The 26,527-nt window shown below is 40.2% G+C and overlaps 1 protein-coding gene across 4 annotated transcripts in view; it reads right to left on the minus strand.

Annotated features, from left to right (window-relative positions):
- The window catches only part of CNTN3 (contactin 3), a 330,225-nt gene extending 304,357 nt beyond the window's left edge, over positions 1–25,868 (minus strand). For all 4 annotated transcript variants that reach the window (XM_073901774.1, XM_073901775.1, XM_073901776.1 and 1 more), the window contains exon 1: positions 25,763–25,868. The gene's annotated coding sequence lies outside the window, so the exon portion shown is untranslated. The remainder of the gene's footprint in view (positions 1–25,762) is intronic.
- Between the last annotated feature and the right edge of the window lie 659 nt (positions 25,869–26,527).

Genomic DNA, 26,527 nt, shown 5'->3' on the forward strand with positions numbered 1-26,527 from the left:
ATAGATCAGTGGAAGAGAATTGAGTTCAGAATCAGATCCCAAATATTAGACTGATTTTTTTTTCCTTTTTAAACCAAGGTACCAAAGCAGTTCATGTGGGTGGATGCATGGGGCTGTTTTGAATAAATGTTACTGCAGAAATAGATATCTATATTTTATAAAAATCCTCAATTCCTAAGTCACTCTATTCACAAACATTTATTTGACATGGATCATAGATCTAAATGTTAAAAGAGCAAACCCATAAAGTATCCACAAAAAACACACAGAAGAATATTCTGTAACCATGGGTAGGACACACAAAATATTAACAAATTCATAAAATGGTAAGCTGGATTTCTTCAAAAATAAAAATTTCTTGCCATAAATAGTATCATTAAGAAGATCAATAGACAAGTCAGTATAGGAAAAATATTAGAAGACACTTTTATGCTATTCTGAATATATAAGAAAAAAATGATGAAAAGACTTTTTAAAAATCCTATAAAAATGGGCAATAGACTTGAACAAACACTTCCTAGAAGATATAGAAATGATAAATTAGCATATGAAAAGTTGCTTCACATCACAGCATTCATCATGCAAATTAAAACCACAAAATGATACACTTTTTCATTTACTAGAATGTTTAAAATAAAGATGAACAAATGGTGGCAAAGAAGTTAGTAAAAGGAATCTCCAAACATTGCTGGTAGGAAAGTAAAATGGTACAACCACTACTGTGTGTGTGTGTGTGTGTGTGTGTGTGTGTCTGTGACAGAGAAATTCTACTCGTAAGCATTTACCCCCAGAGACATAAAAACATGTCCACAAAATAAATGGTACACAAATGTTTATATAATCTGTATTTACAACTCTCATTTTTACTGGTGGGAATTTAATTTATGGCGGTGATGGAGTGACAACATAGAGAGGTTAATGCCATTGAAAGATTAAAAGAAAAAAGACATTACTTATATTTCACAAGAGAAGGGGGCATGCCACGCCACACAGGGCCATATGGGGAGGCACAACTTTTGGAAAGGAAGCAAAAGGAAGGTGCAGGCCACAGCTTTTATAGGAAAAAGGCAAGACAGGGCCAAGTAAACAGCTTAGGACGGGCTAGTTTGAATGACCATGGAGGACGCTGGGGCATAGGAGCTCTACCTCCCTGCCTGGTACCTGGTTCTGGGTTGATTTAAAGCAGGGGAAATCCTGGCTTGATGCGTGGCACGTAGATGAAGGAGATAGTTTAGAGCATGGCCTCTGATCACAGGGGAGATACCAATGACTTTGGCGATTAATGAATGTCAGATAGACAAATAGAGAATCTAAGAAAACAGAATAATAATAGCCCAAGACTGCAAAGCAAACCAATTGTCCATCAACAGACAAATGAATAAACAATTTGTGGTATGTCCCTATAATAGAGAGCTCTGTAACAATTGGAAAAATACTGTTAGATGTGATACCACCTAAATAAAGCTGAAAAAAAAGACATGACCTTGAACAAAAGAGCTATACTTTAATAAATATATAGATTATATTTCCAGTTAATATGAAGTCAGAGAACAGGCAAAACTCTATTGCAGTAGGAATTAAAAGGAGCTATCCTGGGAACTGGGGGGGGGGGCTGGGATTGCCTAGAAAGGGCCATGAGGGAAATTACTGGGGGAATACATGTGAGCAACATCTTGTTGTGCCTGTTTGAGGCTACCTGGGTGTATTAAATTGCCAAATGCATCAAACTGAATACATATGCACACAGATCAGTGCATTTAGTTGTCATTATGTATACTTCAATTTTTTAAATAAAAAAAATCTGTTAGAGAAGGTTATACATCTGAAGCACAGAATTGCTTTGTCTATTTTTACTGCTGACTTTTCACATTCATCCTTTACTTAGAGTCCAGTAAGAAACAATTAGTTGCAGTTGTTCCAAGCACAAGCTTTGCAAACAGTCCTAGTTTCTAGTCCTGGCTCTTGTCCCTGGTTCTTATCCCAAGATCTGTGTGACTTTTTTTTACCAAGGTACTTTCTAAGCCTCATCTTTAAAAAAAAAAAAAAAAAAAAAAGTCTCATCTTTTTCACCTGAAAAAAATGGAGAAACAGTACTTACTTCTTACTTATATAAACAGTCTGGCAACATAGTGAGCCATGTACTGATATCAGTCTCTGGTTGAACAATTAATTATATGTGATATGCATTTTTTTCATTTGTATTTTCTAGATCATGAGGAATTTTGTATTTTGTCTCTTACAATCAGTGCGACATCTTATACAGTTGTTGACATTCAAATGGGATAAAACATAAGAAAATGTCATGTCCGTTATAATCTTGCTTCTCAGAAGGTATGAACTGTGGCATTGTACCTCCAATGTGCTCTACAAGTAGTATTACATATGATCCTTGCAGCATGCCTATGAAATGGCTATTAGTACTCCCATATGACAACTGAGGAAACCAAGCCTTAGAGATACGCCATGCTCAAAGATGACAAATGGATAAATGGCAGAGCCAAGACTTCAACCTTATCATTAAGAACTCTGGTTCTTTCCATCTTTCCATCCTGACAGCCTCAGCAAATTGGGTAATCATGACTGCAAGATGTTTGTCTCTGATCGGGTGTCTTTCAGTAGCTAAAGTCCAGAAGGGAGAAAGAGGGAACTTCTTTGTCCCTTTCTAATCCAACCAGTTGAGTAACAAATACAAGGATCACTTCCTCCCTTTTATAATTCCTCTGAAAGGAAAAAAAGTAGGAAGGGGCACAACTAGCTTTAATAAAATAGTATAGGTGTGATTTTTCATATGCACGGAAAGTCATTAGATTTAAGGATTCTGATGGGTCTGTATTCACAAGTTACAAGTGAGGTCTGTGTAAATGAAGCCAAGTTACAATGACTTGGAGAATCACAAATTAAGCTGTAAATTCCATAATGCTTTTATGTATGATGGAAACAGAAGTTGGAGTATCTAATTCCTATTACTTTAATGTTAGGGAATAACTGTTCATAAATCCAAAGTCTATGGATTTTCTGTAAAACGACTGTGGGAATTAAGTCCTTGCAAACTACAGAATTAATCATTTACTGACATTTGTGGGTTTAAATTGCATTAGATTTTCTATTTTGAAATCAGATTTAGACAAGTAAAACACTACAAAAAACTGACCATCTTTTATATTATAATAAACTGAATGAAATTCTATAATTGTATTTGACCCAAAATCTCTTATGGTATAATACTGGCCTTCTGTAAGTTGTACTAAAAAAATCACATGCAAACTTATCATTAAATATTAAGTATATTTCATTTTAAGGTATACTATAAAATTAAAACATACTTAACTTTGCAAAATCATTATATCTGCCATCTTGAAAGACTAAATGGCTGTCTTAATGAAATCTAAAGATTTTACTATTTCAAATAAACACAACCAAAAGCGCAATTTTAATGTCAGATAAATACAGATTAAATAGGGATCTATTCATGCCCATTTAAGAGTTTCTTAGCTGTTAAAATGAGCTACAGAAGAACAAATGGGAATTGCATTCTATTTTATTTCACCTTTCTACATAGGCACAGTATGAAATTCTTTTCTTGTAACTTCCTTGTTAAAATTACAATGTATCAAGTAGAATACCAACCCACTGGGATAATGGTAAAATTACTGTCTTGGCATTCAGACTTCATTTCCTCAAAGATTTTGGAAGCTGTGACAAGCTGCTAGATGTCTTCAAACTACAAAGAAAAACAAAATATCCTTATTTTGGCTGGCACAGGACAAGACAGCAAACAAAGCAGGGTGTATGGCCTCGGGCAATGATTTCTCTATAGAGATTCCAGATCTGAGAAAACCACTTATCAAAGTATTTGTTCCTCTATAGTGATAGAGGAGGTTTCCAATCAAACGTGTAATGGTCATTTCATCAAGAAAACATATAAAAGTCATTAATAAAGCAAGAGACTGAAGGGAGAATGTTAAAATATATATATATATACACACACACACACCCCATTAACTTTCTTATCTGGATTGACTCCCAGAAACACTACCCCGGATCTTGTGGACTTAATACCTCTACCCTGTCTTTTAACCTACATTAACACTGAAGGACATAATGTACAGTTTGAGGCAAAAGGTATTAAGAAAATGTATTGAGTGACTGCTTGATAAATACAGTGATGGATCACAGAATCAGACTGGGGGCTTCAAATGCCTAGTAGACAACTGGGTAGCTCTGAGAAGCTGGTTGAATTACTTCACCTTTCCAGCCTCATCTTTCCCAGCTGATCAAGAGGATTAATAATAGCACCTACTTCATGGTGTGTCTGTGGAATTCTATTAATTGATATACATAAGGCACATAGAACGTAGCATAATACACAGGTTAACTAATAATAAAATATTATATAAGACTGAATACAGTAACAAGCAAGACACTATACTACCCAGGATATAGTAAAAAAAAAAAAAAAAAAAAAAAGTATTAGCCCTTTTCTCTCAAGTAATGTTAAATCTAGTTAGGGAGCTTAGGAGTATCTGTGGTGTTGTCTTGCCTTCACCTATCATCTGTTCTGCCTCGATTTTACTTTGATGAGCTGCCCCTCCCAGTCAGTCTCCCTCCAAGTAATTCAGGTGGGACATGTCCCACTTCTCCTTGTTCTTTCAAAGATCCAAGGATAGGCACATGGCCCATAGCTGGCCAAAAGGAATCAATTTCAGGACTTAGTATCTATTAGTAAGAAAATGATTCCTTTTTCCATGCAGGAGTTAAAAAGCATTAAAAACCTAAGAATAGAGACAGATAAAGCTGTGGGTGGAGCATGGAGACAGTGTAGACAGATAATAATGACACAAAGGAAATCCAGATGAGTTCAACATCAGGCCTATCTGTTCAGGGCCAAGATGTCCATCGACAGATGAATGGATAAAGAAGATGTGGTATACACACACACACACACACACACACACACACACACACACACACAATGAAATATTATGCAGCCATCAAAAGGAATGAAATCTTCCCATTTGCAATGACGTGTATGGAACTGGAGGGTATTATGCTGAGCCAAATAAGTCAATCAGAGAAAGACATGTATCATATGACCTCACTGATATGAGGAGTTCTTCATCTCAGGAAACAAATTGAGGGTTGCTGGAGTGGTGGGGGTTGGGAGGGATGGGGTGGCTGAGTGCTATCTGTTCATAAATATTATGGTTTTCCTTTCCACTCAGGCACAGAGGAGACTCCACCACCCCTTTGAATATGGGCATGACCATTTGACTGGTTTTGGTCGATGAGAAATGAACAGAAGGCACTTCTATCTCCTCTGGGCAGAAGCTTGAAGACAACTGCATGATTTGCCACATTCCCTTTTCCATATCATTGCAAGAGAGAGGCACATGTCAGAATTGTGCTTCTGTCAGTCTGGGCCCCTGAGTAACTCCAATGAGCAGACTCCACCTGCCACTTATGCTGGATATGTAGCATGAGCAAGAAATAAGCGTTAGTTGTATTAAGCTATAGTGAGTTTGAGGACTTAGCCCACCTGACAGATACATGAGCCAAGAGAGAAGGAAAGAAGAAAAGCAGGTGGAGCTAGCCAATAACCATTGCTAAACTCTTGGATCTTACTCTACCTAGTGACATCTGTCCTGGATGTTTTCAATAAAGAGCACCAATGCATTTTGAGGGAGCTGAGGATAGAGGTTTGAGCAAGTTTGAGTTGGGTATCTGACATCTGCAACCCAAACTATGCCTTCTAATACAGGAAGGAGCTATTTTTGTGTGCAGAAAATAAACAGATACAACTATAATAGACACTAAACTATCACAGGACACTTTCAAACAGATGAGGGATCACAGTGTAAGCTTTAGGCATAGATTGGATTCTGAGAAGCAGACAGATGAGTGCAGACTTTCCCTAGGGGGAAAAGGGCACATACTACTTTATGGACACTTTGGAAAACATCTAGGGGCATTTGAATTGGCTCATTGGGGAAAACCAGGGTCTTTAGAGGGCAGAGGCCATGGAGGCTAGATGTCCTGCAATGCAATCCCCACCTGGCTTTCAAACGGGAAGGTGAGAGAAAAACCTATTTATCATTATCCAAGCTTATGAAGAATGATTTGCAAACTCTTGACAGAGAATAATGCAGCTCTTATGCAAATTAAAAGACTGAATTTGTAATGTTCAGATGTCACCCAAAGTTGTCACCATGTCAGAAAAGTGGCATTGCCCCTAATGGGAATCTGGTCAACAGCTTGACTCACTGGTAATTTGCCTGCCTTGTATCCACCACATTCACAATGATTCTATGAATATATTCATATATACATACTTAGCTATTTTTTAAACGTGAAATGTGAAGAAAAATGACTCTAACATTTAGTTGACTACTGTCTTATTTCTCTTCATTGCAAGGTTAATTATTACAAGTATACCAGCAAGTGCAGGTAATCTCACCTTACCTTCTAGGGTGGTCACAGCCAAGCATTTATTTATAGATTAAAACACCAGATTATATCATGACTTAATATATTTCTCCTTTTATTACACTTGGGGCCTTATGTTGACTCTTTTGAAATCATGTACTTCTGCTGTATTACCTATGAATTTCATGTCAGTGTATAAAGAGGATGTTGTAAAATATTAGTTATACACAAGATGTGTGAGAACCATTGACTCTGATGGGAACAACTGAAAGAATCATACTGTTGTCAAAAGGTAGGAAGCCTTGAACACCAGGTTAAGAGCTTCTTTTGTTTTGTTTTTACATTTTTCCACAAGCAGCAAGAAGGTATTATAGTTATGCAGTGATCACGTGGTGTGATAATTAATATGGTACCATGCAGGGTGATGGGAGGAGAGGAGAAAACAGGGAGGCAGCGACTGTGGTCCTGGTGGTGTGATAATAAAGGCCTGAACTGGGGGAAATGGCTGGGGCCATGCATCCGAGGGACAATGCAAAGACTCCAGCATGAAGAGTGATGGGGTTTGGGAGGTGAGGAGAGAATCAGTGGCATTTGATGGGCTCTGGTTTCCCTGACAGGGAAGACAGTCAGTCCTGAGACAGAAATAGGGATGTCTCAGAGAAGCCACATCTAGGAAGAAAGAGGAGTTCAAGGTCAGACATACTCAGGTTTAAATCAACAGCAAGACATTCAGACGGCAATGGTAGACAGCGAGGACCCAGCACAGGAAGACTCCAGAGCTGACAATACATAATCAGGGCACAGGAATAAAGAGTTACAGAGAGGATGGACTCTCTAATGGAAGAAAGTCAGGGGGTGCAGGGGAAAGGCAGTAAAGAGCTGAAGCTCAGAAAACATCTACAATTGAGCAAGGGAAGAAGGATAAAAATCAGTCACACAGAGCAGCAGTCGGAGACCCAAAAGTTCAGTGGTAGGAAAGTCAAAAGAGTGTAAAGTGAGGGCAAGGAGGAGCGGCAAACCGCACTAGAGCTTAAAACAACAAGGTTGGAGACAGCCCCACTGGCCTTGCCAGAAAGAAGGCGCTTGTGACCTCAGGAATGCCACTTGCAAGTGGTGAGAGCAGAAGGCAATCAAAACCAGACGGGCAGGTGCAGGCCACCTGTTCTAGAAGCTTAGTGGTGTAAGGAAGAGCAATGGGGAAGAAAACCTCAGGTCACTGATTACTGATTTCCATAGAGACTACCAAAACATAGGCTGATTGACACAGACAGGGATTTTACTCTAGAACTGAGAATCGGGGGAAAACACATCCACTCCAAAATATTACTGGAAAAAGAAAAACAAAATGAAATGTCTATCTTTTATCTACACATCTATCTATCTACCTATCTACTGACTGTATCCAGTGATTCTTATTTTAAAAAAGTTAAAGTGACACAAGTATTTTCTCTAAGCCTTCAGCCTTCAGGATGTGGCCATCCTATCTGCCTTGGCTCTGAGGCTTCTGGGCCTTGTCTTCCTGAAGGAAAATGAGGGTAAAGAACAGGTTGTTACTAGGATTTTCCTTCATAACAAATGACTGTGGGTCACATCCAACTGAAGACTGATCTCTAGTATTCTTAGTAAACCTGTTTTTTAAGGAGCTTAGAGCAAAACTCTGGATTTATATGTCTCACTGATCATAAATTCTCTCTAGAAAATCTTCTTGGTAAGGTTGCAAAAATATGTGCAGTTTACTAAAGCAACAATTGTTACCTTTAATTACTTCATAAAACTAGCAGCAATTGAGTGGCTAGTAAGTTTTAGGCACAAACAGAGCTTTAAAATAATTTTAGCTTCCTAAAATGTAAACAAATCAGGAAATAGGCTCAATATTTTAACATTTATTATTAGGTGTTGAGTTTTGGGTTTTCACTTTTGATTTTTCTTTAGAAGATGTCACAAATTCTGACTAGCAAATTAACTGAGTTTTATAGTTTGGCAAAATTGTTTTCACTTTAGAACAATTCATGACAAGAAGTCTAAAATGCATTGTGGCTAATTAATGGCTTTTGGGGGGTTGATATACATAATACATGAGCTTTCTGATGGTTTCACCTCAGATCCTACTGAATCATCTCTCTCTAAAATTTCCACACATATAAGTGGTTGAAAGAATAGAAATTCCATTTTCTCTTCTCTTTCGTAACAACTTTTGGTGCAAAGGTGATTTGCTAGTGAACATCAAAGAACAAGGGACAGACATGGAAGATGGAAGGAACATTATCACATGTGACTTTAAAATGTCCAAAAACATACTAGTCTAGAATTCCTAATGATGTTATAAAGTCTAAGTGTTCACAGGAAGGGAAAATATTTTCACTGATACTAAGAAAATACTAGTATTCCTATTCGGAAGAATAATTACAACTACCAAAAATTGAGTGTCTCTGTGTCAGCACTTGTGTTATTTTTAATTCTGACGAGTTGACTTTACAGATGAGGAAAATGAAGCCCGAGCAGTTTAATTTTCCAAGACTCTCTTTTTATATATATATATATATGTATGTATATATATATATATATATATAAATACACATTAGTGAGCAGGTGGAAGCTATTTAAGAACCTCACCTTTGCCCTGTTCCCTGCTGGAACTGTTCTAAAAATAGGAGTAACCATTAGCTATTATTCCTATTATTTTAGCATCTGCTAAGAGGAAGCCCACCTTGACAGTAAGAGATATGTCACTGGTTTAAAACTTACACAGAGAAGAAATATCAAATATGTATTTCTCCACTCTCCCAACACCAAGACACAGTACAATGGAGTAACTTGGAACAGAGCGACTGACAATTCACTCTCCAGAGGTGGGGGAGAGATGGCACTTTGGATAGTGGACACAGAGGGGATAAAAGACCCAGAGAACATGGGAGAGAAGAAATTCAACTCCAAAGGGAATGTTTTATTCTCCTAGCTACAAGCTCAGTGACAGATGAAGATGAGAAGTACAGGAAGATTCTCAATAGGCTACAAGCGCCCAGTCTGTTTTAACTTCTAGTGCACACGATGTGACAGTTTGCTAGTGGACAATTCCATCAGTCCTTGCACTTATATTAAACACAATGTACCATAGTTACATATTCCAAACAGTATTTCCTATCTGATAAAAGTATCAAATAATGTATACAAAAACAAAATAAAGAAACAAAAACATAATGGATTACCAACATTGAAATAAATGGATCCCATTCGCTGAGCAAATCAGTTAGTATAAAATAAAAGTGCAACTGACTTGAGTACCTAGAGTCCTTCCAGTTGCAAGTAGTATAATTCTGTCATTGGAGAATATTACCGTGTAAGAAGCCAAGTTCCAATGTCTTCAACATGGCATCAGTATGTGCCAGCGTATTGATAAGAACAATAAATGACCTGGGGTTAATCCTTTTCCCTTCAAGGGAAATATAACCAAGTATCCCCTGGAATTCAGGTCCCCACCCCCAATTCTCCTAAACACACTGGCAGAACTAAAACACTCCATCCATTCATTTACCCAGAATTCTAGGGCAGCAAAGTAATGAGAGGAGGAGGGGCTCCATTCACTCAGACAGTTCAGAGGTCTGATATAAGAAATCTGTCGATATACATTGACTATACACAAGATTCACGAAATCAGACTTATTCTGGGTTTGGTCCTGAACCAGAAAATCCCTCTTTACAACCATTTCAGAAGAGTTTATCATTATCCTTGCAATAATGATTTCATCAGATATATAAACCTCTCCACATGATTTAATGCTGCATGTGAAAATTCTCTATACTCTAAGCAAAAATCTTTCCTAAGCAAACATCTTTCTAGAACGATATTGCATCAAGCGGATTATTATATTTTTTAATGAATAAGGAGTAACCCAGACTTTGTTCCTCCTAGCTAGTGAGCTGTGGCTTTGTGAAATGGAATTTACAATCACTAAAGAGAAAACAGCCCCAAATCCCACAACTCCTTTCACTTAATTATTCATGACATTGATCAGCACATTTATTTTTAAAAACAGATAAAGTTAGAGCAGCACTCATAGAGGAAGAAAACTTCTTGCTATCTGGCACTACTGTGGACTGTGGAGTTCCTTTTTCAGAGATTTGTACTTTGCATGTGCAAAATATAACGTAAAAGCCATTTCCCACAGGTGACACTTTTTGTCCTAATTCACTCATCAAGATCAGTTTCTGTTTATTGTTCATAATCATAAAAATTAGATAACTCTAGCAATACTAAAAATAATAAAATATTAAAAACTAGACTTTCTACTTCCCATACCAACAAAGGATATCTTGGAAACTTCCAGAAGAAAATTTAGAAGCTACAAAGGTGGCTTCCTTGGAGCGGGAGATGTCTGTGAAGACGGCAGCCAGTGCTGTGCACCATGCTGCTTCTCCCCATCAATAAGTAAAGCCTGTTGCCCCTTTGCTCGTTCCTGGAGTGGCCCTGTGACATGCTTTGTCCAACAGAAAGTAGCAGAGGTGATGCTCTGCCAATCTCAGGCTTAGACCTTAGGAGACCTTACAGCTTCCACTTTTACTCTTTTGTAATGTAAGAGAAAGAAAAGCAAGGCTACTCCAATGAGGTGGCAGATTTGTGAGGGAAAGCAACTTAGATCCTCCAGCCTACTCAACCATCCCAGCCAACACCACATGGATCAAAGCTGTGCAGTCCCTGAAGTGCCCTACTTGTATTTCCAACCCACTCACACACAACTGTAAACCGTGACTGTTTTACACTGTTAAATGTTGGGGCAGTATCACCCAGCAATAAATAACCAATAAATACATTTATAATTGAATTCAACGCAATGTGATTCCCATAGTTACACAGCTTCCTTAATATAGTAAGCAACTCATACTAATTCTATAAAAGAATCAATGAACAAATACTTCCTGAGGCATTTACTAAGCATAAGACACAGAGATAAAATTAATAATAGCAATACCAACTGCTTAATGGGAACTTAAGTATGATTATTTATTCATTAAATATGTATGGAATGCTTACAAAGATGCAGGTGGTGTGCCAGGCACAGGTGACCAGCACTCAGAGAAACTGTACAACTTAGAGGTGTATATAGGCAAGCCAAAGACCATTATAATATAGTATAATCACTGCTATCACAACAAAGAGTTAAAATCTAGGTGTGGAGATTTTTAAAAATCTAGAGATAACAATGTTGAGGCAATATGATACACATCATAAGAAAAGTAGCTGCATTGCTCATTTGTTGTAAGCATTAAATGGAGTGGTTAGCATAGCACTTAGCACATAATTAATCCACATTAAATGGTGCTGAAAAATCTAAACTATACAAAGAGTTACAAGAATTCAAACAGGGAAAGATCATGAGTGGTTTGTAGGCTACTTGTGGTCTTTATCTAATTGGTTCAATATTTTTGAGAGCCTACTCTCTGCGAGGCACTGGGGTACAGGGGTAGCCAAGAAAGACAAGCTTCCTGCCCTCAAACTACTCAATCTGGAAAACAGTAAATAAGGATGATGACAGGTACAGAAAAGGAGAGCAAAAATTGTCATCTGTTCAGGAAGCGTCACTTACTGGGCAACTTGTAAGATGAGCGGGAGTCAGCCAGGCAATGGCTGCTGGGTGAGTGCATCTATATGAATGTATGTGTGGGGTGGGGTGAGGTTATGAGGAAGTGTACTCAGCCAGCAATCACACCACATGCAAAGACTCGTCCATCACTGCTAGAATAAGAGAACCCAGGTAAGAGTTCCCCACGATAAGGCCAGAAGGGCAGTCAGGGTAAAATCATGGAAGCCCTCTGAGCCCTGTCAAATAATCTAAACTTTATCCTAACACTAACTGAAATTCTTTAAGGTCAGAAACAGGGCTTCATATTACACTTCATTTTACACACTGGCTGCAGTATGGAAATAGGATGAAAATAATCAAGAATGGATAGCAGAGACAGGAAACCAGGCTGGATGCTTTGGTAATAGTTGAGAACAATGCTGATGTTGGTTTAGATGAAGTTACTGGAACTAAAGGTGCAGAGACTGAGCAGTTTCAATGTGTATTTCAGATGCAGGAAAGAAAAGACTTGCATGCTATTCCATATGGGCTTCAAAAGAAGAGGTCAAAAAGAAATGCCAAGTTAATGGTTTGAGCAATTGCTTTGATGCTGAGGTTGTTTTCAGTGGTGGGAAAAGGTGGAGAACACTGGCACCAGTGAAATCTTGGCAAGGATGTTCATGAAGTCAGCTCTGTATGTGTTGCAGTCAAAGGCTCTGACAGATCCAAGTAGAAGTGGTATTATTGATCAGCACAGATCAGGTTATGCTGCAGTAACCAACAACATGAACATCTCCATGGTTAGTGACAATAAAGTGTATCTTGTGCTTACGTTTGATGTTTACTGCAGGTCAACAGACAGTTCTGCTCATGGCAGTCACTCAGGTTCCAGGCTCCAGGAAACTCCATCTTTACATGGTATTCTATGGCCTCAGAAGCAGAGAAGAACAGAAGGAACCATGTACTGGCTCTCAAAGCCCCTGCAGGAAGTGACTAAATGTGAAATGTTCACATTTCATTGGCCAAAGCAAGTCACCCAATCAAGCCTGTCACCATCAATAGCATGCCAAAGAATCACCCTTCCCAAGGGAAGGGTGAATGATTCTCAAGTCTGTGAACAGCAATAAATCAAACAATGAGATAAATAGGTTTAGATCTTTGGATAAAGCTAACTAGAGCTAAAGAGAGACAAAAGAGAAAGGTTACACTGAACTTTAAAAAAGATGTGTATGATTTCAACATTAGTAAAGAAAAGCCTTAGGAGGATTCAGGTATTAATGTGGGGCAATGGTAAGGAAAGCACCTATGGTAGATAGTTTTTGTTAGTTTCTGTGTTCCTCTTTTATAGTAAAGAGCAAAAGAGAAAGAAAAAAAAATGAATGATGTACATGAGGGAGAAGGAAAACGAGCCAACCAAAGACTCCACGACCTAAAGAACTGAGGAGGGCCAGCTTCGGAAATAAGGGACGGGGGAGGGTTAAGCTAATGGGGAAGCTGAAAGAGGTCCTGAGAAGTGAACTCAATTTCAGTCATAGAGATGAGATCCCACATAGAGAGAGAAAAGTGAGTCCACTTGGGGTCTGAGAAGAGTAAAAGAGTTCACTCACAATCATCATGGAGGACAGGGCAACAGTTCCCATTTCCAGTTATATAAATTCTTCTTATAAGTGGAGGCTGTTCCAGAGTGAAAAATGCACTACTTGCAGACACGAGAAATACGGATTCCATTTCTGCTTAGGTCATTAACCTGTGTTTGACCTGAGGCATTCTATGAAACTTTTTGGCCTCATTGGCAAAATGTATTCTAAGATGCTATGCTTTATAAGAATGTTTGGGCAAAACATAAAAGCTCTTTAGACAGATTTTTCCCTAGACCCATCCTCTCCCCAGTATCTTATTACTTTAGATTCACAACAGGGCATGGCATCAGATCTGCCTCTATGCCCTAATAGTATCCTACACTCTGCCCAAATCAGAGTCTTCCATGCCACAACTTAAGGCTCATCAAGTATCCCCTTAAAACACACTCTCAGCTACAAGCATGGAAACGACTCAGTGGTTCAAAAACCTGCCAGTCCAACTTTTACTAAGCAAACAGACTGAGCTCTGACTTCTGGCCCTTCATACCTTGAGGATTCAGCTCATCCTCGATGCATATGAATGAAGCCTTCCCTAATCATTCTCCTTGACAGTTCTACCAGTTTCCTTTCATTCTTCCCAGCTCTCCTGCCCTTTGGCATACACTATACCTCCATTATTCTATAAATATATATAAAATATATATAAGCAACAGGCAGGAAAACTATTCATTTTTTTTAAGGTCCTGACCTTACGTTGCATATTTATTATGACAAATTTATACAGGACCAATATTCCAACTTTACAGATGAAGAAAGTGAGGCTTAGGAGAATCAATTAATGTGCCCAACATCACCAACTATTAAGTGGCAGACAGTTTGCCTGGATTAAGAAGCGAAAGAATACACTTTACCACTAGGCAAAACTTCCTATATTTTTCACTGGATTTCCAAATGCATAGGAGTTCTTCCAATTGGACTGTACATTCTCTGAGAGCTTTCATTATATTTTCCAACTCTGTATAATCCTGAGCTTCACACAGGACTCCTTCACTTAGGCAGCAATTAGAGAGTTATAATTCATTCATAGGCAATAAAGTGACATTTCACATTTCCTGTTTTTAATTGAAATGGAACTAAAATCTAGAGGGCATTTACAATGCTTAATGGATATGAGGTTTAGTGGTATGGCAGATTGCATTATTGGCCCAAATTCTTCACGCTTCCTGTATCTATGCCCTTGGCCATGCGACTTTGCAATTCCTGCCATTAAGGGGTAGAGGATAGCTCCCCACCCTTGACTTTGAGTTTGGCCATGTTCTCATTACAGCCAACAGAATACAGCATTAAGTGACAATATTCCAATTGTGGCCAAGATCTTGTATGGTTCCATTTGTCCTTCTGTACCTATGTAATTGGCATGAGAATAATTTCTACCAGGGAATTTCTCCTTCAACCTATACCTCAGAATTAGATGTATAAATATCTGAGCCAGTCAGACCTGAAGCTTAGGCAAAGAAACCCAGCCAGGCCCAGCCAAGATCTGCCAACTCCCAGCTGACCCATAAAAATATAAGCAAGCCCATAGCATATCAACATATGATAGGACCTAGCAGAAGCTCTAATGTATCAGTAATAGTTTGGGTCAACTTTTTGTATTTCCACTGTAAGATGCAGAGACTATAATAAAATCTTAGATTTTCAGCCTTATTTCCTAATTAGGTAAGATTTAGGGGTACAGTTCCTGTGGACAGGTAGAGTATAACAGGTGTACATATGACTAAAAATGTATTTTATGTGTAGAAGACTAAGAGAGGTAGATTATGGTAGATTATATTGCTATTTGTAAACACCCACTTATCCTCTCCCTCCTTTATTTGGCCCTGCTCTGACTTCTGGCCAATGAAATGTGAAAACAACCTGATCTATGACCAGTCCTAGCCAACGCTGTAAACATAACTTTATAGTTCAAGCAAGCCTCTTGGGTTTCTGCCCTTTGCTGTGAAAATGTGTCCCAAATCAGGGCCTTTCCTAACCTGGGCTCCCTAGAAACAAAGGTTTACTGAAGAATGCTCTTGCAAAAAAATGCTGTGGGGAAGTATAAAAAGGCATGAACATGGGGCGCCTGGGTGGCTCAGTCAGCTGAGCATCCGACTTTTGATTTCAGCTCAGGTCATAGTCTCAGGGTTTTGAGACTGAGCCCTGCATCAAGCTCCGTGCTGAGCATGGAGCCTGCTTCAGATTCTCTCTCTCCCTCTGCCTTCCCCACTCCTTCTCTCTTTCTCAAAAAAAAAAAAAAAAAAAAAAGAAAGAAAGAAAGAAAGAAAAATAAAAAGAAAAAAGCATGAACTAGCAAAGGAGAAGCCTGACACTTAAAGTATTGCAACTGAGACCTCAGTTGGTCTTAGGGGCTTTCTGCGGCTGGGATGACCTTCAGAGTTGTCCTAAATTAAGGCAAAGGGACCAGGTTTTTGTGCCCAGGCATCAGCCAGTCATTGGCACAGACACCAGCCAAAAGGAGGCAAAATCTTCCCTGGGACAGCTCCCTCTGCAAAGGGAAGCTCCCCAGTGAGGGATGAACCTGTGAACCATCAGCAGCTGATATACCAAGAGACATGGGTAGGTATGTAAAGCCCTAAACTGGTAGACCTGGATGGAGCTCCACAGTACATACTACATTAGCTGTACCTTCACCTCTGACCCATAGCTTTCAGGTAACGCAGGTGAGTAATATTTGTCTTTAGAAGCCAATGAAATCTGAAAATTTCACTGGCTTCTTACCAAAGTAAAACTGACTGATACATTTATAAAACAACAAAAAGAGGCAAGACCTCACATTTTTAAAATATTTTCTTACATTTTTTTAAATGTGTTTTTTTTTAAAGATTTATTTATTTATTTTAGAGAGAGCACGAGTGAGTGGGAAGGGCAGAGGAAGAGTAAGAGAGAAATCTCCAGCAGAGTCTGCAATGAGGGCAGAGCCTGATGTGGGGCTTGCGATCCCACTACCCTGAGATCACAACCTGACCCGAAACAGAGTCAGACACTTAACCAAATGTGCCACTCAGCTGCTCCAAATTATAAAACATATAAATTATAATTATAAAACATGTACGTGTGGTGCTGCTGCATAAACTACCCTAAAACTTAATAATTTAAACACAATTTATTTGCTGATGATTCTGAATTTGACGAGAGTTCAGCTTGACGGTTTATTTGTTAGTTTTGCCTGATGTCACTCATGTAAGTCAATCATCCAATGGCTTAACTGGGACTGCAGGCCTTCCATGACTGACTACCAGTTCCGGCTATTAGCTCATACCGGCTGTAGGCTCTGTCTTTAGGTGGCCTCTCAAAATCTCTAAAGAGCAGGCCTGAACTTTACATGGAGGTTTCAAGGCAGGAAGAGAACAACATAAGCTCCCATTGCCTTAAGGCTTAGGCTCAAAATTCACAATAACACCACTTTGGCTACTTTTTATTGCTCAAATTCAAAAGGCCAGCCCAGATTCAAGGAGGAGGAAAAGAGACTCCTTGCTTAAAGAGGAGAGCAAGTCATCATGCAAAGTGCCGAGAAAGATACTGTTGCAGCCAGCTTTGCAGTCTCCCACAGGGCTGATGTGTGCTTTATCTTTTTCTAAAGGTATTTTTCTCTGAAGATCAAACAAATGTATGTGATCTTTTCAAGTAGAGACAATTGAAAACATTTACCCACTAGGGGTCAGTACAGAAGAGTCAATTCAAAACTATGAAGTGAAAACAAGGAAGAAAACCAAGAAAAGGAAAAGAAGGGGAAGGAGAAGATGGGAAGGAAGGAGGAAGGATTAAAACACGTGGCATATTCATCCAATATAAAATCCAAAATTCCTCCCTTTTGTTTGATTTTATTCTCTTCTGCCTGAATGCTTACAAAACATTTGTACTTCTTAGCTTCTGAATTTTATGAGTTGGTATTAATTCTATTCCTTACTCCAGCCTATGTCTTGGGTGGTGTATGTGTCTGTGTGTGTGTGGCCAAAGTGCGTCGGAAGAAGAACAGGACATAATCAGATTATTAATAATCAAATGGAAGGAAAAAAATGAAGATTCAGGAGAAATACCCTGTAAGTAATTTCTAGAAAAATGACAAAAGATATTTCCAACCAAGTCATAATGCAAAACCATTTACAGCAGCAGACAATTATGGCGCTATTAGATTAAAAAGAGAAATGTCTATGTTCTAGAATTTCCCATTATATGGAAATATGCCCTTCACTTACAAGCATCTTCATAGAATATGTGGTTTGTGTCAAATAAAACAAAGCCCATATATTGAGACCCTTCTGTTCTTTTTAAAAACTAATACTGCCACTAAGTGCCACAGAATCAATTCCACCAGGGTAATTCTTGTTTAATATTGGTGAAATAATCCAATAAATTAGTACTAAATATAAACATGTATATCTTTCCATTGCACATGAGAAAAATGTTATTTAGTGGCATAAGAAAGTGAGAAAGAGAAAAAATCTTTGACCGACAAGCTTCAAATTTCAAAATTGTACCGCTGATGATGCACACAGTTCTTGGTGGTTTTTCTTAGCAAAATAAAAGAACTCTTAGCAAAGCTTCACTAAGAATAATAGAGAAATATGACAAACTGCCTAACATATATAAATGTAAACAATTTTGTAGGCAAAGGGAATGGGAAGGGGTAAGAGCGGTGCTGTCTGTTGTAGCACACACCCAAATTTGGTACAAATGGGCCTTATCTGTATTCCAGAGCCTTCAGAATATTCACTGGAATTGGTAACGACTAGTAATCAGCAACTTTTCTGCTGCTTTATATTCACAGAAGCAGCCAGCCCAAGTGAGTAGCAGCCATCAGATGAGATCACTAGCTATATTGTTCGGGTTGATTTTAATTGCCTGGAAAGGGTCATTACCATCTTTGGCAATATGTTATTTTAAAGAGTGACTATTCCTATGTGAGAACAAAAATGGACCATGAGTCTGTTAAGTGTTAGAAAGTACAAGGAACTATTCAGTAAGATCTTGGCCCTGGTGGCATAAAAATCCTGTCCAAGTCTGATTATACTGACAAACAAACACACTTACCTGCAGAACTTTTTAAAACTAATATGGAAAGTCAACACAGATTCCCAAAACGATGACCATAGAGAACCACCCAAATGTCACATCCTGCTTTATAAAATGCCAAGACTTCTGTTTCCATAGCAACTTTTACATATAGGTAATTCCAAAGTGAATGAGTTCATGATATTTAAGAGCAACAAGACAAACATTTGCATGGGAAAACGTCTATGGAAGTAGAGTATTTGAAACCTGGAGGATACTTACAAAATTATTACATCAGTGTACGTTTAATATGGAAATTGCAGCATTCAGGATATTTGTTCTTTAAATTAAAATCCTAGATACATGATTCTATACATGCGATAAAACTACATAGAGCTATACACACACTCATGTACTCAGGTTTAAAAAATATAGTGATAATTATAAATAAGGTCTGTTGTCTTGCTAACAGTAATGCACCAATGTCAATTTCCTGGTTCTGATATTACACTACAGCTAATATGAAGTATCACCACGGGAGGAAGCTGAGTGAAGGATATACAGACATCTTTGTGCTATGTTTGCAACTTCCTATGAGTGTAATCACTTTAAATTAAAAAATTTAGGGGCAACTGGGTGGCTCAGTACGTTAAGCATCTGCTTTCGGCTCGGCTCCTGATCCTGTGGTCCTGAGATGGAGCCCTGAGTTGGACTCCCCGCTCAGCCGGGAGTCTGTTTCTCCCTCTCTCTTCCCCTCCTCCCTGCTCATGCATGTGCTCTCTCTCTCTCAAATAAATAATCTTTAAAAAATGGGGCACCTGGGTGGCTCAGTCAGTTAAGTGTTTGCCTTCAGTTCAGGTCATGATTCCAGGGTCCTGGGATGGAGCCCCACATCAAGCCCCCCACTGAGCCAGGAGTTGGGCTCCCTGCTAATGCTATTCCCTCTCCTTTTGCCTCTCCCCCCCACTCATGTTCCCTCTCCAGCTTTGCTCTCTCTCTCTCTCAAATAAATAAAATCTTAAAAAAAACTTTAAAAAAATAAACAAATAAAATAAAAAGTTTAAAAATGTAAGTTACCAGTTCTCATCCCCACAAATAACTCATAAAGTCCTGTAAGGACTAAGGAATTTCTGGTATTTCGACAGAACAGTTAATGTTTCTAAAAGATCATAAATTGGGAAGCAGTGAAAAGGAAATGGTATATTTTCTGAGGTATAATGGGGGCTTTCTATCAAAGGATGATTGGTGAGGCTGTTTAATGCCCACAAGGCATCCCCCACCCTGTTTATAACTATGTAGCTATTTATTGTTTAGGAAGATGATCTTCTGATTTTTTGTGAAGCACTTAGTTGTTTCTTTCATATTCACTGTTTTATTCTAATAAATAAACGGATTTTGCAAATTCCAAATTAAATTCCAAATTCCTTCATAAACTAAAATAAGCCACTTACATCAAGGACCAGCCGTAAGTACTGACTACCTAAGTACTTCTGCCCCCTCTAGGGCATATGTCTGTCACAGAATTTTCTAAATTCCGACCATATCAAGATATCCATCTGTTGTCAATTAATGAGTTGACACCCAGAAACTGTGCAAAATACAATAATATCTTCAAATTTTACACTCAAAAATTTTAAGTCCAATAAAAAGAAGCCCTAATGTAACTATCGTAGAACTGCATGTGAATGAAACAGATCAGATCAATCTCCTTTCATTACGCAAATACTCACCAAACTCCCAATATGCTGTGCCATTCCACCCACAGACTATTAGGAAAGACAGATATTAAACAACTGCACAATATCAATTAAATTCTAATCCATTCTCCCTCTAAAGAAAAATTTTTACAACACAGTTGAGAGCAGAAAGTATGGAGCTCAAACCTAGTCTGGAGGACACTAAAGGCTTCCCAGAGGACTAGACCAGTGGGTATCACCCAGACAAATGGTAGGATTAGAATTAAAGAGCTTTCCTGGCACAAATAACAGTGAATTGAGGGTGGATATGAGTTGAGATGTGAATGAGGGGCTTGGAGTGGAAGCCATGGATGCAGGAACCTTGAAGCCAAAGTGTCATCTTGAGTCTTCCAGAAAGTTTTAAAAAGCTCCTATAAATTGGAACTTCAAGTATGGGTAAGAAATAAAGGGAAGAAGTCTCACGCAGACAGGCTGCACCAGCAGCATTTTTTCTCCAGGCAATGGGTGTCCAATGATACAAGGTTTCTGGCTCCTGGATGAATACTGCAGCATGTGTCAGAAAGACTGGAGTACGAAAGGCAGTGGGGCGGAAGACGGTTTCTGAATCTGCTGCATTTAGGTAAGACGTATAAAGGGTGTAAAATGCTTGAAACCCGGGCTGGTGCATAATCACACAAATGAATGTTCTTGTATTTTTAATCAGTTGACTGGATGCAGGGACAAAAGAAGAGGATGGTGCCGAGCCTCCTGATGCCACGTGCCTTGAGGACCACAATGAGAATAAATGAAAGAAGAGATCACCTCGAGCTTAAACCAGCTTGGGAGGAAAAATGATGAATCCCATTTTGACACAATGGCTTTAAAGTAGCAGATACCCAAGAGATCGAAGAGATGATGGTCGAGGTGACAGAAAGAACACTCTGTGAAAAGTCAGCTGCAGACCTCTGCTGAATATGAGCATTACTGACAGGACCTCTGGTCATGGGGGTACTCCAGCCACATGCTGTGAACTCAGCACCCTCCGAAAGCAAAGCTCTCGTGCATTTATCAAACTCCACTGTGAGCCAGATACTATGATAGGAGCTGCTTTGCAATTGCGAGTAAAACAGATGTGGTTACTGCTTATAAGATGCTTACGGAATAGTAAACAAGGAATCAGATAAGGAAATAGTTCCAAATTATGGTAACTGCTTTGGGGGATATGAAAAGAAACTGGCAGAGGGACCCTAATTAAAAGGAGGGAAATTAGAGAGCCCTCTTTTAGTAAACGATATTTAAAATTGTGACCGAAGGAATGAGCAGTAGTCAAAAATCTACATCTGTGTGTGTGTGTGTGTGTGTGTGTGTGTGTGTGTGTGTGTGTGTGTGTGTGTTTGGGCGTAGAGGTCAGAACGTGGACTACAAGGCAAAGGGATAAAATAGACCCTAAGGTCAGAAAGAGGTCAACAAAACTGCAGACAATGAATAAAAGCCTATGAAGTTTGTGTTCCCAAAAGCATGGCATGAGATGATGTTGGAGGGACAGGTAGCGTTTAAATCCTACATGGCTTCGTAGATATTTAAGAGTTCTGAATGCAACAGAAAATCATTTAAGTGCTTTGAGGAGAGGAGTATTAATTTAACTTACATTTAAGAAAAAGAACTGCCCTGACCGCAGTGCAGAGAATGACTTGGGGGAGGAAGCAAGAAAGGAGGCAGAGAAACCAGTGTAGTTAGTTATCCCCCAGGAGAAGACCGTGACTTGGAATAGGACAATGTGAGTGGAGATGGAGAGAAGTGGACAAATTTGAGAAATATTAGAATCAAAACACACAACAGATCTGAGTGGTACTAGTTCCCTAGAATAAGAGTATTTGAAGTATTGAAATGGTCCCAAGAATTCTTTGTCCCAAAGACAGTACAGGGCAGGCTCATGTATCAGCAATATAATCAAAGTGGTTTTTGATCAGAGTCAAGCAACTAGGAAAAACAAATGGGACAAATTTGTTCTCCTGTTTCAGAACACAGGAAATTTACAATCTCAGTTATAAAGGCACCTAAAAGAGCGCTATGGAATTGCTGTAACATATATAATCTATTACTTAGAATGACAATATGTCTGCAATAAGCAATACGCATACTTTCTGAACTATTTTATCCTACTTAATAAAACTCATTTTTTCTAACTTTTTGCAAGGCAGCTTCTTGCACAGTAAAGATTCTACAAATATTTACATTCCAAGTAGCAGAGCTGTTTGAGATGCTATAAAGTTCTGCCAGCACTTCTATTACAAACTCTTATTTCTTGTTTATAACATGTACATAAAAAGGGGAGAAATAAAAATGTACTATGGATTGAAACTTGGCATACAAAGTTTCAACTACAGAGTGGATTTCTCCTGCAGCAAATTTTCAAAAGAAATGTCCCTGCTAGTATTAAAGAGGGCACGTATTGAATGGAGCACTGGGTGTTATACGCAAACAACATGGAACACTACATCAAAAACTAATGATGTAATGTATGGTGATGAATATAACATAGTAACATAAAATTTAAAAAAAAAATGCCCCACTATATCTAGTAGATAAATGGGAGTGGGGGGAGGTGGTGCAAACCAAAAAACCGCTTCGCACAGTTGATTTGTTCCTGAAATTTTTTGCACAAATTAGAATCTGAGACTGCTGTTATCCCTTAATTTCAAAGAAATGTTCTGTCTTCAACTCTTCTGTGGCCAGCCCAACACTCTATTATTGCCAAGCATCTTTGCAAAAAGAATAGTATCTAAGGCAGTAGTATCAAGCCGAAGAAAGGACATAGCCTACCAGCATTAAATAACTAAAAATACATTTTAAAACCATCGGGACACCTCCGAAATGCTCACCTTCAAAGAGACAAACTCCCCTAAGATAAAAAGCTTAAAAGTGAACCAGTGGTGGTGAATGAATCAGAGATGGCAAGCAAACACGCACAGCATCAGTTAATCCTCCTGCCATCGGAGTATCTCCCAGTGTACAGAGTTAACATTATTTTTTCTGCTAACACCTTACTAACTGATGATTGGAAAACACAGAACACTGAACCAGCACCATGCACAACATAGTGATATATAGACCTGGCAGTTTTAAAGGGGCAATTATAGCTATATACCATTTCAGCACAAAACATATCAAGAGTTAATGAGAACTTCAAGTTGTACACTTAAATTATGCAGTAAAAACAAAACTAGATGTGTGCTGAATGTGTGAGGAGTTAGGAACTTATAAAAGAGAAAGACATATTTTGCTAGCAGAGCGAAGAGGCTATTAGTTTGTAGTAACTAGGCACGTTTGAAATGTGACAGTGATAAAACTGAACGTAAATCAACAATGGAAAGGCTACAGCTTGCTGTCTAGAGCTAATCTTTGCTCCAGTTGAAATTGCTCAGCACTTTGGTCCTATTAAATGTTCTGCTGCCATTTTAGGGAACAACTGGGCTATCTGGTTGGGCTGTGAAGGATGCTTAAAAGTTAGAGTTCTGGAGAACGGACTTAATGCCTTCATGTCTTCAGGCTAACATTACTGATGTACAGACAGTGCCCAGAACGTGGGGCTGAATGTTATTGTCTGAGGCAGCCACTGCCTGAATCTATTACCCTGCAAATCAATGAGCCACTCCAGGTCTGTTATCCCACCTTCAGACAGGAGGGCCACACATATGCATCCGCCTCACCATTTACCCTAAATAAAAATGTGTAGCAATTTGCTCTATTTCCTTGGTGGATACTGTCCCTTTGGAGGGTCCTCAAACTATATGTTGGACTCTCAACTGACTTCAAGCAAGCATTCAAAGACCATTAACGCCTGAACCCACTATTTTTATAATTTGCAAGCAAACATATTTCCATTAGCAAGGCTGAACCCTATCAGATGACTTCTATGAACGACATTTACAGGAACCTGTCCCATTACAGCCAGTGACTGGTACATATGAGGCATTTTTGTAAATGTTGCTCAAATGGGTACGAGTGGTAACCTACAGACAACCTCCTTCCTCGTATCACACCCCACAACGGGTTAAAACCACAACCTGAGATGCCAGGTTATTGCAGCCAAAGTCATGTTACTGTTAGTAAACACAACTAGCAAAGGAAAAGTAACACATTTGACTTTGGTATTGAGACACAATAGCTCTTTCAAAGGTAAATTACTCCTTTTCAATCACTGAAGGGCTCTGACTCATTGTTCTGATTAATTCCTGTTTTTAATCTATTTACAGATCAGGATTCTTTTTCAGCTAGTGTGATACTCATCTCTGTGGGGGTAAACAGAAACCACAGCTCGTAGAGGCCTCCTACTTTAAAAAAAAACAAATATTCTTGCTTAATCATTTTTAAATTTCTGGATTTACCTACTCACCATATGAGCTGGGGTTTCTGACCTCCCTCCTAAACATCACACATCTCCCCTCTCTCCGTGCTGCTTTCTCTATCTAGCTGTTTCCCCACATCATGGTCTGAGGTGAACAAATTGGCCACCCCTTTCCCATAGCTGTCTGTCCCCCTCTCTTTGGCTCAAACCAGAGATTGACTCTCTTCACCATAGCGGGTATTGTTTATTATTAAATCATTCCTCTGGGCACATCTCCTTGTTGTAAATCAATAAGCAAATGCAATACAGAGGACACGCGGATTGGCGAGTCGAGCGGGGCTTTGCACAAGCACAGCCCATAAACCTTCCGTTCATTTCAATCAACCAGAAAAAATTTCTAATTGTTCTGTGACTTGGGGTACCCAGTTGGCACTTCCTGGTTTTCCGTTCCTGATATTCTGTTACCTGCTTGGTTAGCTTTGCAGGTCTCCTTAGAAAAAGGAAAAGCAGCCAAGACCAGGTCCGAGCTCAAGAAACCTGGACTATAGCCCATTCCAGAGAAAACCTGGCAAATAATCGCAGCAGAAGATCCTGTCCAAGGTTGCAGATTTGAAAGTGGAAAGAGAAGAGAATGCAGCTTGGAAAACTTGATCCCTAATCGGAGAATCCTCCGCCCTGGTTTCCTCGGAGCTAGGGACCAGGGAGGGGTTTCTGGCAAAAAGCTATCACGATCCCCCCCGCCCCCTGCACTACGAACCTAGGATTCATCTTCAGCACTCCTGCGGTTCACAACTTTCTTTCTTTCTTTCTTTTTTCTAACTTCACTAGCCAGATCCGCTGCGCTAAGGGCTAGCCAGAGGGACCCACCTCGCGTTTCCCCACGCTGGAGGTGGGGATGCAAAGTCTTCCCAGTCTGGAAACCAATCCCCGCCCAAGAAGGAAAAATATCTCCCCAAAGCAAATCTGTTGCGAGACGCATCTTTTACTCTCGGCCCGTCGGGTGCACATCTCCGCAAACAAACTTTAGGGCTAGGAGCCTCGAAGCCAGTGCGTAAAGTTTGCCCGGGCAGGTGGCTCATCGCGGTGCCCCGGGCCGGCGGGAAGAGCCGGGCACCCCTGACTTACCTGGTCCCTGCAGCTCACAAGGCGCCCGCTCTGCCTGCCCGCCCGCCGGCCGCGGTTCTCCGGCGCCTTGGGGGCCGCCGTGCGCGCCCGCGCGAGCCGCCGCCGCAGCGCTCCGGTCTGCGCCGTTCCCGGCGGAGCCCGCGGCGCCCGCCCGCCTGCCCCGCGCCGCCGCCGCCGCCGCCGCCACCGCCACCACCGCCACCACCGCCACCACCGCCACCGCCGCCCCCCACGCGCCCGAAGCTGCTGTAGCCGCCGCCGACCGAGCGCTTCCTGCGCCTCCGCCGCCCAGGCTCCGGCTCCAACTCGGGCGCGGGCACTGGAGGGAGGGGAGAAGGGGCGGGAGACAGGGGCGGGGAGCGCAGCGGAGCAACCAACGGGGTCCCGCGCTTCGCGCCGGCTGCGCCCCCAGCGCCTCCGCGCCGGCTGGGAGTCCGCACCGCCCTGCGCTCTGCCGCGTGCGCCCACGTGTGTCCGGCCTCCGCAGGGCCTTGGGCGGCGGTGCGGGATGGGGCGGCGGTCAGCGTGTCACCGCTTGGTGGCCTCGTGTGCGCACAGCTGGGGTCCGGGGAGCACGGGGTTAAAGGTAGGAATTCCACTTAAAGGAAAGCCTCCTGCAGCTGCGCTCCCACAAGTGCGCAAAGATTGTCAGTTTCTTTGCGGATAATTATTAAACGTTCGCTATGTACCAGGTAGTGGACTGCGCAATTTAAGGGAATTAGTTCATGGCGTCCCCAGAGCAACCCTGAATCTATAATTATTCCC

The sequence above is a fragment of the Callorhinus ursinus genome, unplaced genomic scaffold (genome assembly GCF_003265705.2).
Source record: "Callorhinus ursinus isolate GAN/ISIS: 27379988/994484 unplaced genomic scaffold, GSC_fseal_2.0 scaffold15, whole genome shotgun sequence".
Taxonomy (NCBI): domain Eukaryota; kingdom Metazoa; phylum Chordata; class Mammalia; order Carnivora; family Otariidae; genus Callorhinus; species Callorhinus ursinus.